This window comes from Bufo gargarizans, chromosome 4 (assembly GCF_014858855.1).
Source record: "Bufo gargarizans isolate SCDJY-AF-19 chromosome 4, ASM1485885v1, whole genome shotgun sequence".
NCBI lineage: Eukaryota > Metazoa > Chordata > Amphibia > Anura > Bufonidae > Bufo > Bufo gargarizans.
The window spans coordinates 241751117-241766912 of NC_058083.1; positions in this window are offsets into that span (position 1 = coordinate 241751117).

A 15796-nucleotide genomic window follows, 5' to 3' on the forward strand; every position below is an offset into this window, starting at 1 on the left:
CTTGTCTGTTGGGACTCTGGCACACATGGATGAGTTTTTGTTATTCTGCCTTTCTTGTGATCCTCAAGTTATACGCATTTTGGCCAACACCGATTAGTGGTTGTTTACCCTTCTCAACCCCCGCTACAAGGATAACTTCTCAACTCTCATTCTTGTGGCAGAGAGGACCAGCAAAATGGTGCAATACCAGAAGGTCCTTGTAGAAAAATTGCTCCAAAAATTTCCAGCTGACAATGTGGCGGCAGAGTACGTAGTTCCTTGGGCAACCGAGGAGGGGACACGAGGGGAACACACAGCAGTTCCAACAGAGGCAGGGCAACACTCTCCAAGCCCTGGGACAGTTTCATGACACCCCGCCAGCACCCTCACCCTGATGCGTGGCCTAGTGTCACAAGGAGAGTTTGGAAGATGGTGAAGGAGTACATAGCAGACCGTGTCAGCGTCCTCAGTCATCCCTCTGTGCCTTACAACTATTGGGTGTCCAAGCTGGACAAGTGGCAAGAACTGGCGCTCTATGCCTTGGAGGTGCTGGCCTGCCCTTCTGCCAGCATTTTGTCATAGCAGGTATTTAGTGCTGCTGGGGGCATAATAACTGATAAGCGCATTCGTCTGTCAACTGAAAATGCTGACAGGTTGACTCTTACCAAAAAGAACAAGGCCTGGATTGCCCCTAACGTCTCTACTTCACCAGAGGAAAGCAGTTGAACATAAAGGCACTTTAAATGTGGATTTTGTGGTGTATTGAATACACTGTATTCCCATGCACCCCTTCCACCACAAATAAGGGTATATGGTTCAATCTCCCCTTTATTGTCCTCCTCCTCGTCCATCATATCAACATGCTTATTCGGCTGTCCTCGCTCATAATGTTTTAGAGGGTCAGCTCAGCAGCAGGCCCTCACCCCTAATGTTTTAGAGGGTCACCAGCAGGCCCTTGCCCATAATGTTTTAAATGGTCAGCTCAGCAGCAGACCCTCTCCCCTAATGTTTTAGATGGTCAGATCAGAAGCAGGCCCTCGCCCCTAATGTTTTAGAGGGCCTCCAGCAGGTCCTTGCTCCTAATGTTTTTGAGGGTCACCAGCAGACATCAATCATAATTTTTCAAGGTTGTGTATGATGCCCTTCTTTATGTGTAACAAAGGGTGTATTGGAGTGCCTTTGGCAACCCTTTCACTTAGTGCATAGGAGTCCCATAGGTGTAGGAGTCCCACTACCTGAACAATTGTACCACAATGTGAATGAGGCCCTCCTTTATGTGATATACAGGTTGTATCGGAGTGCCTCTTCCTTGCAATTTTTGGCAGCACTTGCACTTTTTCCTAACAATTTTTCCTCTAAAATCGATTTTATCTTCGGTTTTGTGCGTATTATTGTCAGTCTGTAAAAGTGGCGTACTACTCAGACAACATCCTTCCCAGCAGCAACCTGGGAGTCCAAGATGCATCCAGACATCCTCCCCATGCTGTTCCCGAACCATTTTGTGGTGTTTCCATCAATTCTTGACCTTTTCCTATGAGCCAGGCACCCTCCCCTGTTCATAGTAGGGGATGTCTGGTTTAATGCTTGGGTTCTTCCATTGATTTCCATTGTGCCACTTTGGTGTCCGATGAATATATATATATATATATATATATTTATATATATATATATATATATATATATACACAGCCACACACACACACATTAGATAAAGTGTCCAACATTGTCAGTAGGTGATGGTCACAGCTCATCTCCCTGTACAATAACCTCTGCAAAGGTCACAGAGCATGCCTAGAAAACTCTCCCATAGAAGTCAATAAGTAATCCCCATTCTACTGATTCCTATGGTCCATGAAGCTACTGTAAATTATATCTCTGTAATGCTGTTAACAACAGGTCAGGCAAGGTCAACCACCTCATAATCACATTCAGAAAATACAAACCGGATTCCAAAAAAGTTGGGACACTAAACAAATTGTGAATAAAAACTGAATGCAATGATGTGGAGATGGCAAATGTCAATATTTTATTTGTAACAGAACGTAGATGACAGATCAAACGTTTAATCCGAGTAAATGCATCATTTTAAGGGAAAAATACGTTGATTCAAATTTTCACTGTGTCAACAAATCCCCAAAAAGTTGGGACAAGTAGCAATAAGAGGCTGGAAAAAGTAAATTTGAGCATAACGAAGAGCTGGAAGACCAATTAACACTAATTAGGTCAATTGGCAACATGATTGGGTATAAATAGAGCTTCTCAGAGTGGCAGTGTCTCTCAGAAGCCAAGATGGGTAGAGGATCACCAATTCCCACAATGTTGCGCAGAAAGATAGTGGAGCAATATCAGAAAGGTGTTACGCAGCGAAAAGTTGCAAAGACTTTGCATCTATCATCATCAACTGTGCATATCATCATCCGAAGATTCAGAGAATCTAGAACAATCTCTGTGCGTAAGGGTCAAGGCCATAAAACCATACTGGATGCCCGTGATCTCCGGGCCCTTAAACGATACTGCACCACAAACAGCAATGCTACTGTAAAGGAAATCACAGAATAGGCTCAGGAATACTTCCAGAAACCATTGTCAGTGAACACAATCCACCGTGCCATCCACCGTTGCCAGCTGAAACTCTACAGTGCAAAGAAGAAGCCATTTCTAAGCAAGATCCACAAGCTCAGGCGTTTTCACTGGGCCAGGGATCATTTAAAATGGAGTGTGGCAAAATGGAAGACTGTTCTGTGGTCAGACGAGTCACGATTCAAAGTTCTTTTTGGAAATATGGGACGCCATGTCATCCGGACCAAAGAGGACAAGGACAACCCAAGTTGTTATCAACACTCAGTTCAGAAGCCTGCATCTCTGATGGTATGGGGTTGCATGAGTGCGTGTGGCATGGGCAGCTTGCATGTCTGGAAAGGCACCATCAATGCAGAAAAATATATTCAGGTTCTAGAACAACATATGCTCCCATCCAGATGTCATCTCTTTCAGGGAAGACCTTGCATTTTTCAACAAGATAATGCCAGACCACATTCTGCATCAATCACAAGATCATGGCTGCGTAGGAGAAGGATCCGGGTACTGAAATGGCCAGTCTTCAGTCCAGATCTTTCACCTATAGAGAACATTTGGCGCATCATAAAGAGGAAGGTGCAACAAAGAAGGCCCAAGACGATTGAACAGTTAGAGGCCTGTATTAGACAAGAATGGGAGAGCATTCCTATTTCTAAACTTGAGAAACTGGTCTCCTCAGTCCCCAGACATCTGTTGAGTGTTGTAAGAAGAAGGGGAGATGTCACACAGTGGTGAAAATGGCCTTGTCCCAACTTTTTGGGGATTTGTTGACACCATGAAATTCTGATTCAACATAATTTTCCCTTAAAATGGTACATTTTCTCAGTTTAAACTTTTGTTCCGTGATTTATGTTCTATTCTGAATAAAATATTAGAAGTTGGCACCTCCACATGATTGCATTCAGTTTTTATTTACGATTTGTATAGTGTCCCAACTTTTTTGGAATCCGGTTTGTAGAATAAAAATTATAAAATTATAAAATATAATTATAATAACAATTCTCAGTATCTGTGTTTCAAAATGTGATAATTATATGCACCTTACAGCAATTCTCATCAACCATCCTTTCCTATCAGCCTTGTGCCAATGTGCAACCTGTCATTTGCTGTGCCACTATTTATCATACATTGTGCTTTTTCAAGCAATAGAAAGCTATATTGGTGTCTTTGGCTGGTTCATGCTTAGCTAATATACACTACTGCTATGATCTGAACACGTGATACGGTATCTCCAGTCTTATGCATTCATTGTTGAGTAGAAAGAAAGGCCAGATCGGAGCTGGAATACAGTAGTACCCCTGTGCTAACCAGATCCTATCTTACTAACCTTTCAGGATATGCATTCCTCAGAGAACGCCTATAAACCAATGGATTTGTGAAGATGATCACATGCTAAATGTACGCCCGTCAATACAGTCTTTGTATTGAACCAAGCAGCCATTGTGTAGCCAACCCTTTCTTAAATATGACATCCATTCATAACAATGCATCTGCTCTTATTTCTATCCTTTCTTTATGAATTTGATCCCATTTCCACAATGATTTTTTTTTTTTGAGAAATGCATCAGAACACTTTTTCTGTACCTTCAAGATGTAATTGGAAAGAAATTATCCCATTGGCTAATTACATAGGCTTTGCACATAATTAAGTAGACACACAATAGTGAATAGTCTTACCATGAGTCGCACACATTGGAGGTTAAGTTATCAAAGATGGCCCTCTAGTAACTTAAGCACCTGGGAAACAGAACCAGCTGGGGTAACTAGTAGAAATTGGTGGGTTGGCATAGGGTCAGATGCTTCAGATCTCATTTGGTATGCAAGGCGCTGATTGCACTCAGAAGTAGTGTGGTCACATATCTAACATTAACAAAAACTTACAGCGCTCCATGGCATAGGGGTGCAGTCAGTTTTTCTAGGGGTTACTAGGAGATGCTGTGTGTTATTCTTCAGTTTTTCATCATGTGCATGTACAACAGATGTGAAATGGATGCTGTTCCTATGGAAAAAATGAAACAGAACACAATTGCAAACTTGATTCAACTTGCATTAAAAAAAAAACACATTTTCACTGAACAGACCCTGACACATTCCGTATCACTCATGTGAAATTGGCCTAAGGCATTTGGGTAAAAGGAAGTGGAAAATCTAATTTTGAAACATCCTTCTCTAATGTAGAAGAACTTGGAACTGCTGTGTGTTCCCCTTATGTCCCCTCTTTGGTTGCCCAAGGAACTGCGTACTCTGCCGCCAGCATTGTCGGCTGGAAATTTTTGGAGCAATTTTTCTACAAGGACCTTCTGGTATTGCACCATTTTGCTAGTCCTCTCCACCACAAGAATGAGAGTTGATAAGTTATCCTTGTAGCGGGGGTTGAGAAGGGTAAACAACCACTAATCGGTGTTGGCCAAAATGCGTATAACTTGAGGATCACAAGAAAGGCAGACTAACATAAAGTCATCCATGTGTGCCAGAGTCCCAACAGTCCCAGATTTAAGTCCTTAAACCCTGTGGCATGATCGCCAGGTTTAAAGGCTTTCATAACAGCAACACTATTTGAGGCAATTTTGTGTAGTCTGAGGTTAGCCTCAGAAAGTATACCTTGTGTCCTTTGGAGCAGGTCTATGGCTTCTTTGTCCTTAGGTAAAGACTTAAGTCCATCGTCAACATAAAAGTCTCTATCAACGAAGTGTCGAGCATCTGCGCCATACTTCTTTTCTCCATCAATGGCAGTCCTTCGTAAACCGTATGTTGCAACAGCTGGTGAGGGACTATTTCCGAAAAACATGTACTTTCATGCGGTATTCAATAATCTCATTGTCATTGTTGTTGTCACGGTGCCACAGAAACCTTAGGAAGTTCCTATGGTCTTCGCGTACAATGAAGCAATGAAACATCTGTTCAATATCAGCAGTTATGGCAACTGGTTCTCTTCTAAATCTCATAAGTACGCCTACAAGGTTGTTGGTTAGATTCGGGCCAATAAGAAGAACATTGTTTAGGGATACACCTTGATGCTTGGCACTGGAGATACTATCCTCATTTGTTTTGGCTTACGTGGATGGTACACTCCGAAGAAAGGCAGTTACTAGCACTCATCATGTCTTTGAAGTGGTGGCGCTGGTTCGGTGTGATCATTGTCAAAGATCCTTTTCATAAAGGCGATGAAATGGTCCTTCATTTCAGGCCTGTTCCTTAGTGTTCGTTGAAGTGAGTTGAATCTGGATAAAGCCTGTTCACGATTGGTTGGGCGTTTGGCCCTTGTAGCATGGAGAGGTAATGGTGCAACCCAGCTGTTAGACTCATCCAGAAATAATTCCTTATCCATTATTTTGATGAATTCTCTGTCTTCAACTGACAAGGCTATTTTGCTGTCCTCACTTGTAGTACAAAACACTGCGGTACCTAGGTTGTCATCACAAAGGACAGGAGTAACATCAGGTACTTGGATGATGTCAAGAAGCTTCTCCTTTACTTCATAATGGTGAGGACACTGTTTGAAGTGGGATGCACATCCGTTTCCTAACAAGTAAGTCTTCAAGGCGTGGATCTCAGATGGCGTACACATCCTGTCCAAGCATACATCGGCCACTATTACCCACCCTAGTTCAAGTCTTTGTGCATAAGGGGTGTTGTCAGGCCCATTGCACTGATCACATACTTTATGTACACTGAGAATGTCCCTTCCTAACAGGTCTAAGATTTCAGCACTCTTGTCCATTGCAGGAATCTCATCAACAAGGTGCCCTAAATGAGGATGTTGATACGCAGCTTCTGGAGTGGGAATCTCTTCCCTTTCGTCTGGCATCTGGTCACACTCTTCTAACGTTGGTAGGGATATGCCCTCTCCTTCGTTGATATGAGAGACCATGAATCCATCAACCCTTTTGCCGAAGGTCTCTACACGACCAGAACTGAGAGTATATGGTGTTGCGTGACCCTATATGTCAAAGATCTCAAAGAATTTAGGCTTAACCAGGGATCTGTTGCTCTGTTCATCTATTATGGAATACATCCTAGCAGCTTTCTAAGGATGACTCTTCGGGTATATCTTGACTAGGCATATCTTGGCACAGCATTTGTGGTCCTTGCCTTCTCCAAAGACCTCTATACATGAAGAAGAGACATTATCCTTGGTTGAACCATGACCTTGTTGCTCCCCGCCATGATTTGAGACAGGAGTGGAGGTAGGAAGCTGTTGTCGGTTGTCTTGAAGTGGACTAGGATGCATGACTGTAACATGTCTGTCGCTACCGCATTCTGTGCACTTGATGACAACTTTACAGTCTTTAGCAAAATGGCTATAAGAAGCACAGCACTTGTAGCATATGCCAAGTTTCCGGAGAATCTTCCTGCGCTCTTGTAAAGTCCTTGCCCTAAGCCCACAACATTTCTTGAGGGTGAAGCTTCTTGTGAATAGGACACTGATGATTAGGGTCTTTATGTCTGTCATCCACAACGTCCTGATAAGTAGGTGAGGTTGCGAAGGGTGAGATGTCTGTCCTTTTAACAGATATTGCTCTATTTAAGTCTCTACGTTTAGCTGCTGTGTTATCATACCTTGATGATGGTGAGGATTAAGCAGGCAGGTTGGGTTCACTGAAGCTAAAGCTGGGATCGTTTCTCATCCAAAATTATGTAAGGCCAGCTTAAGAGCTCATGCACACAACCGTGGTTTTGGTCCCATCTAATCTACATTTTTTTTGATCAGATGTGTACGCATTCATTTATATGGGGCTGCAAAAGATGTGAACAGCACACCGTGTGCTGTGTGCATCCGAATGTCTGCAAAAAAGGTCCTATTTTTGTCTGTTTTGCAGACAAGAATAGACACCAGTGGGCCCAGTGGTGATGTGCGCAGCTGTGGGATTTCAGACACTGGGACAGGAGGACACTGGGCTGACCGAAAGCTTAATAGGGGAGGAGTTATCCATGAGTAACGCCGAGGGACCTTAGCGCTCCCCTGGGCACTTGCGATCCTCATTTTGCATCATCTGTTCATTTAAAATACTTATTATGTGTGTCCTGTGATCTTCTGTGTGCAGTATCATGTTTTGCTGAAAACTAGAGGATCCTCAAGGTCCATAGTTTACAACAGATGAGACCTTAGTCACATGTCAGTGACTCATGGATATGTACTGTACGTGTTCTCCACAGACAGCACACATACCCATTCATTTTAATGTGTGTATTCACACATCCGTGTTTTAGCACAGTCCATGGGTCTGTGGTTTTAGCACAGAAACATGTCCCATTTGTCCATGTCCATGTTTACAGATCCTTCGCGCCCCATTATAGACTATGGGTCCAAATAAAAAACACAGAGGCTATCTGTGTGTGGTCTGTGTTTCATGAACCATTTATGGGAGATGCTCTGAAAATTAATTTTCAGCTGTGCAGTGTCCGTGGAACATGTAGCGCCCTGGAGCAGGTGGTACTTTGAAGTCTGGACATTTGTGGACATTTTCCCTTGTTTCCTCTATGCAAAGTTTTAAACGTCTTACTTTATTTCACTTGAAAAGGTTAACTTATACTGTTAAATACTGTGTAACTGCATTTTATACAGATGTAGTAGAGTTAAAACATATGCTTTATGAGATGTGTTATCTAAATGCGTTAAGCAAACACCTTCAATTGCTTTTCAATGGCTTGTGTTTCAAGATAACGAGATGAGTTAAGACATTTGAGTTAAGAGTTTGTGTGCAAGGCTCTGTGGAAAGGGTTAATGAATACTAAGAGACTGTTAGGACTTTGAATAAGAAGATGGTAATTTTCTGAAGCTACCATAGAGTTTAAACCGAAGAGGACCCTCGCTGTACATGTACGGTGCTGGTGGATGTGACTTGTATGACGGGCTGATCGGGTGTGTGCAGGAGCTGCGCCCGCCAGATCAGCGACACAGACCCGGAAGTCACTTACAGCTGGGCCCCTGCTGCATACGCCGGTATCGGTGTAAACACTGATGCCGGCGTATGAACCCCTTGAATGCCATGGTCAAAGCTGACCGCAGCATGCAGAGAGTTTGCGGAGGGTATGGCTGCGCTCCACATCTCCCTCTGTTCCATGCGCTGCAGTGACGAGGACCCGATGGCAGAGGAGGTAGCCAGATGCCTTCCATAGGCATCAGGGCTTGCTTTCTACGGAAGCCTGTGAGATCCAGCCCCTACTCATCTGAGTCGAAACATTGCACGCTGGGTGAGAAATAAACACAGATTTTATTTGAGAAGTTGGAGTGCCGCGTTGTTTTCTTCTGTTTCTTTCATAATAAAAAAAATTTCGTTTTAAGTAAAAAATAAATAAAATTAAAATTTCCCAAACTAAAACACATAAAATTGTAAAACAAAATAGAAAAAAATAAGAAAAACAGACTTTTTGGATATTGCCGCTTCCGTAACGACCGGTTCTATAAAAATATCACATGATCCCTCCCTCACCTGAACGTCGTAGAAAAAATTAAATAAAAACTGTGCTAAAACAATCTTTTTTTGTCACATTATATCACCAAAAGCGATCAAAAAGGCATATGCCACCCAAAGTAGTACCAACCAAACTGTCACCTCATCCTGCGAAAAAATGAGCCCCTATATAAAACAATCGGGCAACAAAAAAAAAGAAAAACTATGGCTCTCAGAATATGGAGACACTAAAGCATGATTTTTCTTTTGTTTCAAAAATGCTTTTATTGTGTAAAATTTAAATAAATAAATAAAAGTATACATATTAGGTATTGCCGCGTCCGTAAGAACCAGGTATATTAAAATATCACATGACCTAACCACTCAGGCCAACACCATAAAACAAAAATATGAAAACGGTTTTAAAAAAGCAATTTTTTGTCACCTTACATCACAAAAAGTGCAATACCAAGCGATCAAAAAGTCATACGCCCCCCAAAATAGTACCAATCAAACCGTCACCTCATCCCGCGAAAATTGAGATCCTACCTAAGACAATCGCCCAGAAAATTTTAAAAAATATGTCTCTCAGAATATGGAGACACTAAAACATGATTTTTTTGTTTCAAAAATGCTTTTATTGTGTAACATTAAAAAAAAAAAAAAAGTATACATATTATGTATCGCCGCATCTGTAAGAACCTGCTGTATAAAAAATATCACAAGACATAACCCTTCAGGTGAACTGAACATGGTAAAAAAATAACAGATTAAAACGATGTCAAATAAGCCATTTTTTGTCACCTTACATCACAAAAAGTGCAATACCAAGCGATCAAAAAGTCATACGCACCCAAAATAGTGCCAATCAAATCGTGATCTCATATTGAAAAAAATTGTATCCTACCTAAGACAATCGCCCAAAAAATAAAAATAAACTATGGCTCTCAGAATATGGCAACACAAAAAATGCTTTATTATGTAAAACTGAAACAAACAACCCCAGAAATTGGTCATATTTGGTATTGTTGCGTCTGTAACAACCTGCTCTATAAAACTAGCACATGATCTAACCTGTCAGATGAACACTGTAAATAACATAAAATAAAACGGTGCCAAAACAGCTTTTTTTGTTACCTTGCCTCACAAAAAGTGCAATATAGAACAACCAAAAATCATATGTACCCTAAAATAGTATCAACAAAACTGCCGCCTTCTCCCGTAGTTTCAAAATGGGGTCACTCTTTTGGAGTTTCTACTATAGGGGTGCAGCAGGGTGTCTTCAAAATTAAAATTATCCCAGTGAAATCTGCACTCCAAAAACCACATGGTGCTCCATTCTTTCTGCGCCCTGCCGTGTGCCCGTACAGCAGTTTACGACCACATATGGGGTGTTTCTGCAAACTACAGAATCAGGGTAATAAATATTGAGTTTTGTTTAGCTGTTAACCCTTGCTTTGATAGCGTAAAAAAATGGATTAGAATGGAAAATCTGCCCAAAAAGTGAAATTCAGAAATTTCAACTACATTTTCCTTTAATTCTTGTGGAACACCTAAAGGGTTAACAAAGTTTGTAAAATCAGTTTTGAATTACTTGAGGGGTGTAGATCCTAAAATGGAGCCATTTATGGGTGGTTTCTATTATGTAAGCCCCACAAAGTGACTTCAGACATGAACTAGTCCTCAACCACTTCCAGACTGGGCTATTTACCCCCTTCCCGACCTAATTTAGCAAATCTGACATGTGTCACTTTATGTGGTAATAACTTTGGAACACTTTTACTTATCCAAGCCATTCTGAGCCACCCTTAAAACTATTCAAAGCTTTTGGGCAACATGTTGCATTTGAAGGGATCACATTTTGTAAACTACACCACCCAAGGAAACTTTAAGAGGTGTAGCGAGCACTTCTCTTAACAGCTGTTTCATAGAATTTTTAATACTTTTTACAAGAAAATGGTGCTTTAGGCCCAAACTTTCTTTTCCACAAAAGATAACAGGAGAATATCCCCCCACAATTTGCTACCCACTTGCTCCTGAATACAGTAACACCCCAATTGTGATCGTAAACTGTTATTTGGGTATACGCCAGGGCTCGGAAGGGAAGGAGCGGCATCGGGATTTTCTAACATGGAATTTTTAGGTTTTTAGGAGCAATAATATTTTTTTATTTTTTTTTGTTGAATGAGCTGCATAAGGGTTTATTTTGTGAGAGACAAGCTTTAGTTTTTATTGGCACCATTTTTGGGGTACATTTGGCTTTCTGGTTGCTTTTTATCTAATTTTTCGGGGTGAAGTCACAAAAAAGCTGTTTGGTGTCATTTTTCTTTTTTTACACCGTTCACTTGATGGGGTAGATCATGTGATATATTTATAGATCCGGTCATTGCGGATGCAACGTTACCAAATATGTCTAGTTTTTTTTCTTACGTTTTAAACAATAAAAATCTTTTTAGAAAAAAAAAATCATAGTTTTGTTTTGCTATTTTCTTAGAGCCATATTTTTTTCATTTTTCTGGCTATAGTCTTGTCTTACGGCTTGTTTTTTGTTGGACAAGGTGACATTTTTATTGCAATTTGCTACCATTTTGGGGTACATACGACTTTTTTATTGACTGATTGATCTCCTCCATTTTACCTAGACCACCATGGCAAATTCTTTCAGCCGCATCTCGTCTCTACAGTTTGTAACACAGACACGTTAGATTTCTAAATTTTTCCATCAACCTCCTCATCCTGGTGTCCCCACAGTGTCATCCTGCTGCCACCCCCAATACTGTGCCCGTTTTGCTCTCCAATGTTCAAGGTACTATACTGCTGAAAAAATTGTGACCCTAATAGACATAATTGGAGTCATTTATCAAACTGGTGTAAAGTAGAACTGGATTTCCAAAAGAGCTGTCAAATATGAAACGTGAGATCTGATCTGGCTGCTATGGGCAACTAAGCCAGTTCTGCTTTACACCAGTTTGATAAATTACCACAAATGTTCCTATAGTGTCCACAGCAGCTATAATGTCCCCTAGAGTGCCCCCAGTAATAATACCACCCTCTATTGTGCTCCAGGCAATAATCCCTGTATAGTGTCCCCAAAAATAATAGAATTGCCCCTACAGTGCCTCCCCAATAGCAACACCCCCATATAGCAATTTCCACCACATTGCCCCATATAGTAATCCCCCCATAGTAATTTGCCCCCCACACAGTAATTTCCCCGAAACTGCCTCAATATAGTAGTTTGCCCCCACACAGTAATTTCCCCTACATAGTAATTTGCCCCACACTGCCCCTACATAGTAATTTCCATCACACTGTCCCCACATAGTAATTTGTCTTCACATAGCAAATTCCCCCACTGTCCCCACATAGCAATTTCCCCACACTGTCCCCACATAGAAATTACCCCACACTGTCCCCACATAGAAATTACCCTACACTGTCCCCACATAGAAATTACCCTACACTGTCCCCACATAGAAATTACCCCACACTGTCCCCACATAGAAATTACCCCACACTGTCCCCACATATAAATTTCCCCCACACTGTCCCCACATAGCAATTTCCCCCACACTGTCCCCACATAGCAATTTCCCCCACACTGTCCCCACATAGCAATTTCCCCCACACTGTCCCCACATAGCAATTTCCCCCACACTGTCCCCACATAGCAATTTCCCCCACACTGTCCCCACATAGCAATTTCCCCCACACTGTCCCCACATAGTAATTTCCCCCACACTGTCCCCACATAGCAATTTCCCCCACACTGTCCCCACATAGCAATTTCCCCCACACTGTCCCCACATAGCAATTTCCCCACACTGTCCCCACATAGCAATTACCCCACACTGTCCCCACATAGCAATTACCCCACACTGTCCCCACATAGCAGTTACCCCACACTGTCCCCACATAGCAATTTCCCCACACTGTCCTCACATAGCAATTTCCCCACACTGTCCCCACATAGCAATTTCCCCACACTGTCCCCACATAGCAATTTCCCCACACTGTCCCCACATAGCAATTTCCCCACACTGTCCCCACATAGCAATTTCCCCACACTGTCCCCACATAGCAATTTCCCCACACTGTCCCCACACTGTCCCCACATAGCAATTTCCCCACACTGTCCCCACATAGCAATTTCCCCCACACTGTCCCCACACAGTAGTTTCCCCCACAATGCCCCATATAGTAATTTGCCCCCACACTGCCCCATATAGTAATTTGCCCCCTCACATGTCCCCCAAAGTAGGCACATGAAAAAAATAAATATATATATATATGAAAAGCTAAATACTTACCTAGGCTATGTCCAGAGCCAGGCTCGCAGAGGAAGACGGGATAAGGCAGTGCTGCGTCCCGGCACAGGCGCACGATGATGACATCATCACGCACGCCTGCACCAGGATTTCACTACTGCATAGGCCTCAGGCCTATGTGCGGCCTGAAGCCTATGGCGGTGATCGGCGACGGGGCAGGGAGCTATGCGCTCCCGTGCCCCGTCGCAGAATGTGGGCGTTCGGGTCGGCGTTGGGCCCCCCAGTGGTGCTGTGCCCGGGGCTGCCGACCCGAACGTCCCTATTGTAATCCGCCACTGCCCAGAGAGGCTGTACAGCAGTCTACTGCGCTGTACAGCCTCAGTGCAGGGCTGATTGAGGTCTGTGGAAGACCCAACAGCTCCTGCACTCCCCCAGCCCCAGCGGTCACATGACCACTGCGCTGGGACAGGAAGCAGCATAGCGCTGTGTATACAGAGATCTAGAAGGCAGGGACACCGAGTAAGGCTGAGTTCACACGGGCGAGATTTCCGCGCGGGTGCAATGCGTGAGGTGAACGCATTGCACCCGCACTGAATCTGGACACATTCATTTCTATGGGGCTGTGCACATGAGCTGTGATTTTCACGCATCACTTATGCGTTGCGTGAAAATCGCAGCATGCTCTATATTGTGCGTTTATCACACGACGCAGGCCCCATAGAAGTGAATAGGGCTGAGTGAAAATCGCAAGCATCCGCAAGCAAGTGCGGATGCGGTGTGATTTTCACGCACGGTTGCTAGGAGACGATCGGGATGGAGACCCGATCATTATTATTTTCCCTTATAACATGCTTATAAGGGAAATCCGTAGCCTTATTTTGCTAAAAAACAGGTTTTACTAACCTGTCACTCAAAGAAATAAGGTGCCCAAGGGGATGTCAAGGGATGCCGTTCGTGCCCAGCGCCGCCTTTCCAGACTTCTGCGCTGCCTCCTAAACCTCTGTGCCGCCTCTCGCTCTCCCTTCCCGTCTCTTCCTGCTGTAAGATCTCGTACGTGCGCATAGGGCTCTGCCTGATGCGCCCGTACGGACTTCTCGATTTGGCTTCTTAAAGCGAAGTGCGCATGCGCCAGCACTTCGCTCAACCCAGGTATGACCTGCACTCTGGCGCCAGCCTCTCAGAGCCCTGGGCGCACGCGCAAGATCTTACAGCAGCAGCAGGAGGAGGGGGGAGGGAGGGAGAGCGAGAGGCGGCACAGAGGATTAGGAGGCGGTGCAGAAGTCTGGAAAGGCACGAATGGCGGTGGGTGCGGCCGACACCTTGCATCCCTTGACATCCCCTTGGGCACCTTAATTCTTTGAGTGACAGGTTAGTAAAACCTGTTTTTTAGCAAAATAAGGCTACGGATCACATTTAGAAGCCCACATTAGGAATCCTGATTAGGCCCTGAACATCAGCATATGTTTAGCTGACAGGGGTGAAACCTGATGACAGAATCCCTTTAAGGTAAAAAAAAATGGCAGGGTCCTGAAGGGGTTAAAGAAGAGCACGTTTTGGAGGGGAAAAAAACAGACATTGTTTACCACCAAACCGAGACAGACTTACTTTATGTCTGGTTTAGCTCTGTTGTTATGTCTGGAAACTTGTTTTTGTCTGGAAAAACATCTGTGTCATTGCTTTTGAGTATCATTGAAGCTCTAATGTAAGGCCTTATGCACACAGAAGTTGTGCGGCCGTGCATTGGAAACCGCAATTTGTGGTCCCCAATGCATGGGCAACATCTCAACTTGAATGGGTCCTAGAACCGTCCGCACCGTAAGAAAATAGAACGGACAGAAACATCATGGAAGCAGTCCGTAGTGCTTCCGTGGCCTTCCGATCCGTGCTTCTGTTCCGCACTGCATCTCCCAGATTGTGAACCAATTTAAGTGAATGGGTCCACATCAGTGATGCACACGGCCGGTGCCCATGTATTGTGGCCCGGCAGTGTATATGAGGCCTAAGGGTCCATTCACACGTCCATAATTTGGGTCTGCATTCTTTCCGCAATGTGCGGACCCATTCACTTTCAATGGGGCTGGAACAGATGAGAATCTGCATTTTCGGGATCCGCATCCGCATTTTTAGGATTTGCATCCGTTTTTGGGGATCCACAATTCCGTTCCTGAAAAAAATTGAACATGTCCTATTCTTGTCCACAATTGCGGACCAGAAAAGGCATTTTCTATTCTAGTGTCTGTGATGTGTGGTCCACAAATTGCGGATCGCACATTGCAAGTGTCCGTGTTTTGCGGATCCACAAAACAAGGTGTGAATGGACCCTTAGTCTATGAGACGGAAAGTGTTACAATGTATCTGTTTGTGCTGAGCTTCTCCACTCCACGCCTCCCACTAGAAGGTTCTAGTCTAGCTAAGGCCTCATGCACACGACCGTTGTTTCGGTCCTCATCCAAGCCGCAGTTTTTGTGGCTTGGATGCGGACCCATTCACTACAATGGGGCCGCAAAAGTTTCGTTGCTCCGTTCCATGGTCCGCAAAAAAAATATAACCTGTCCTATTCTTGTCCGTTCCGCAAAT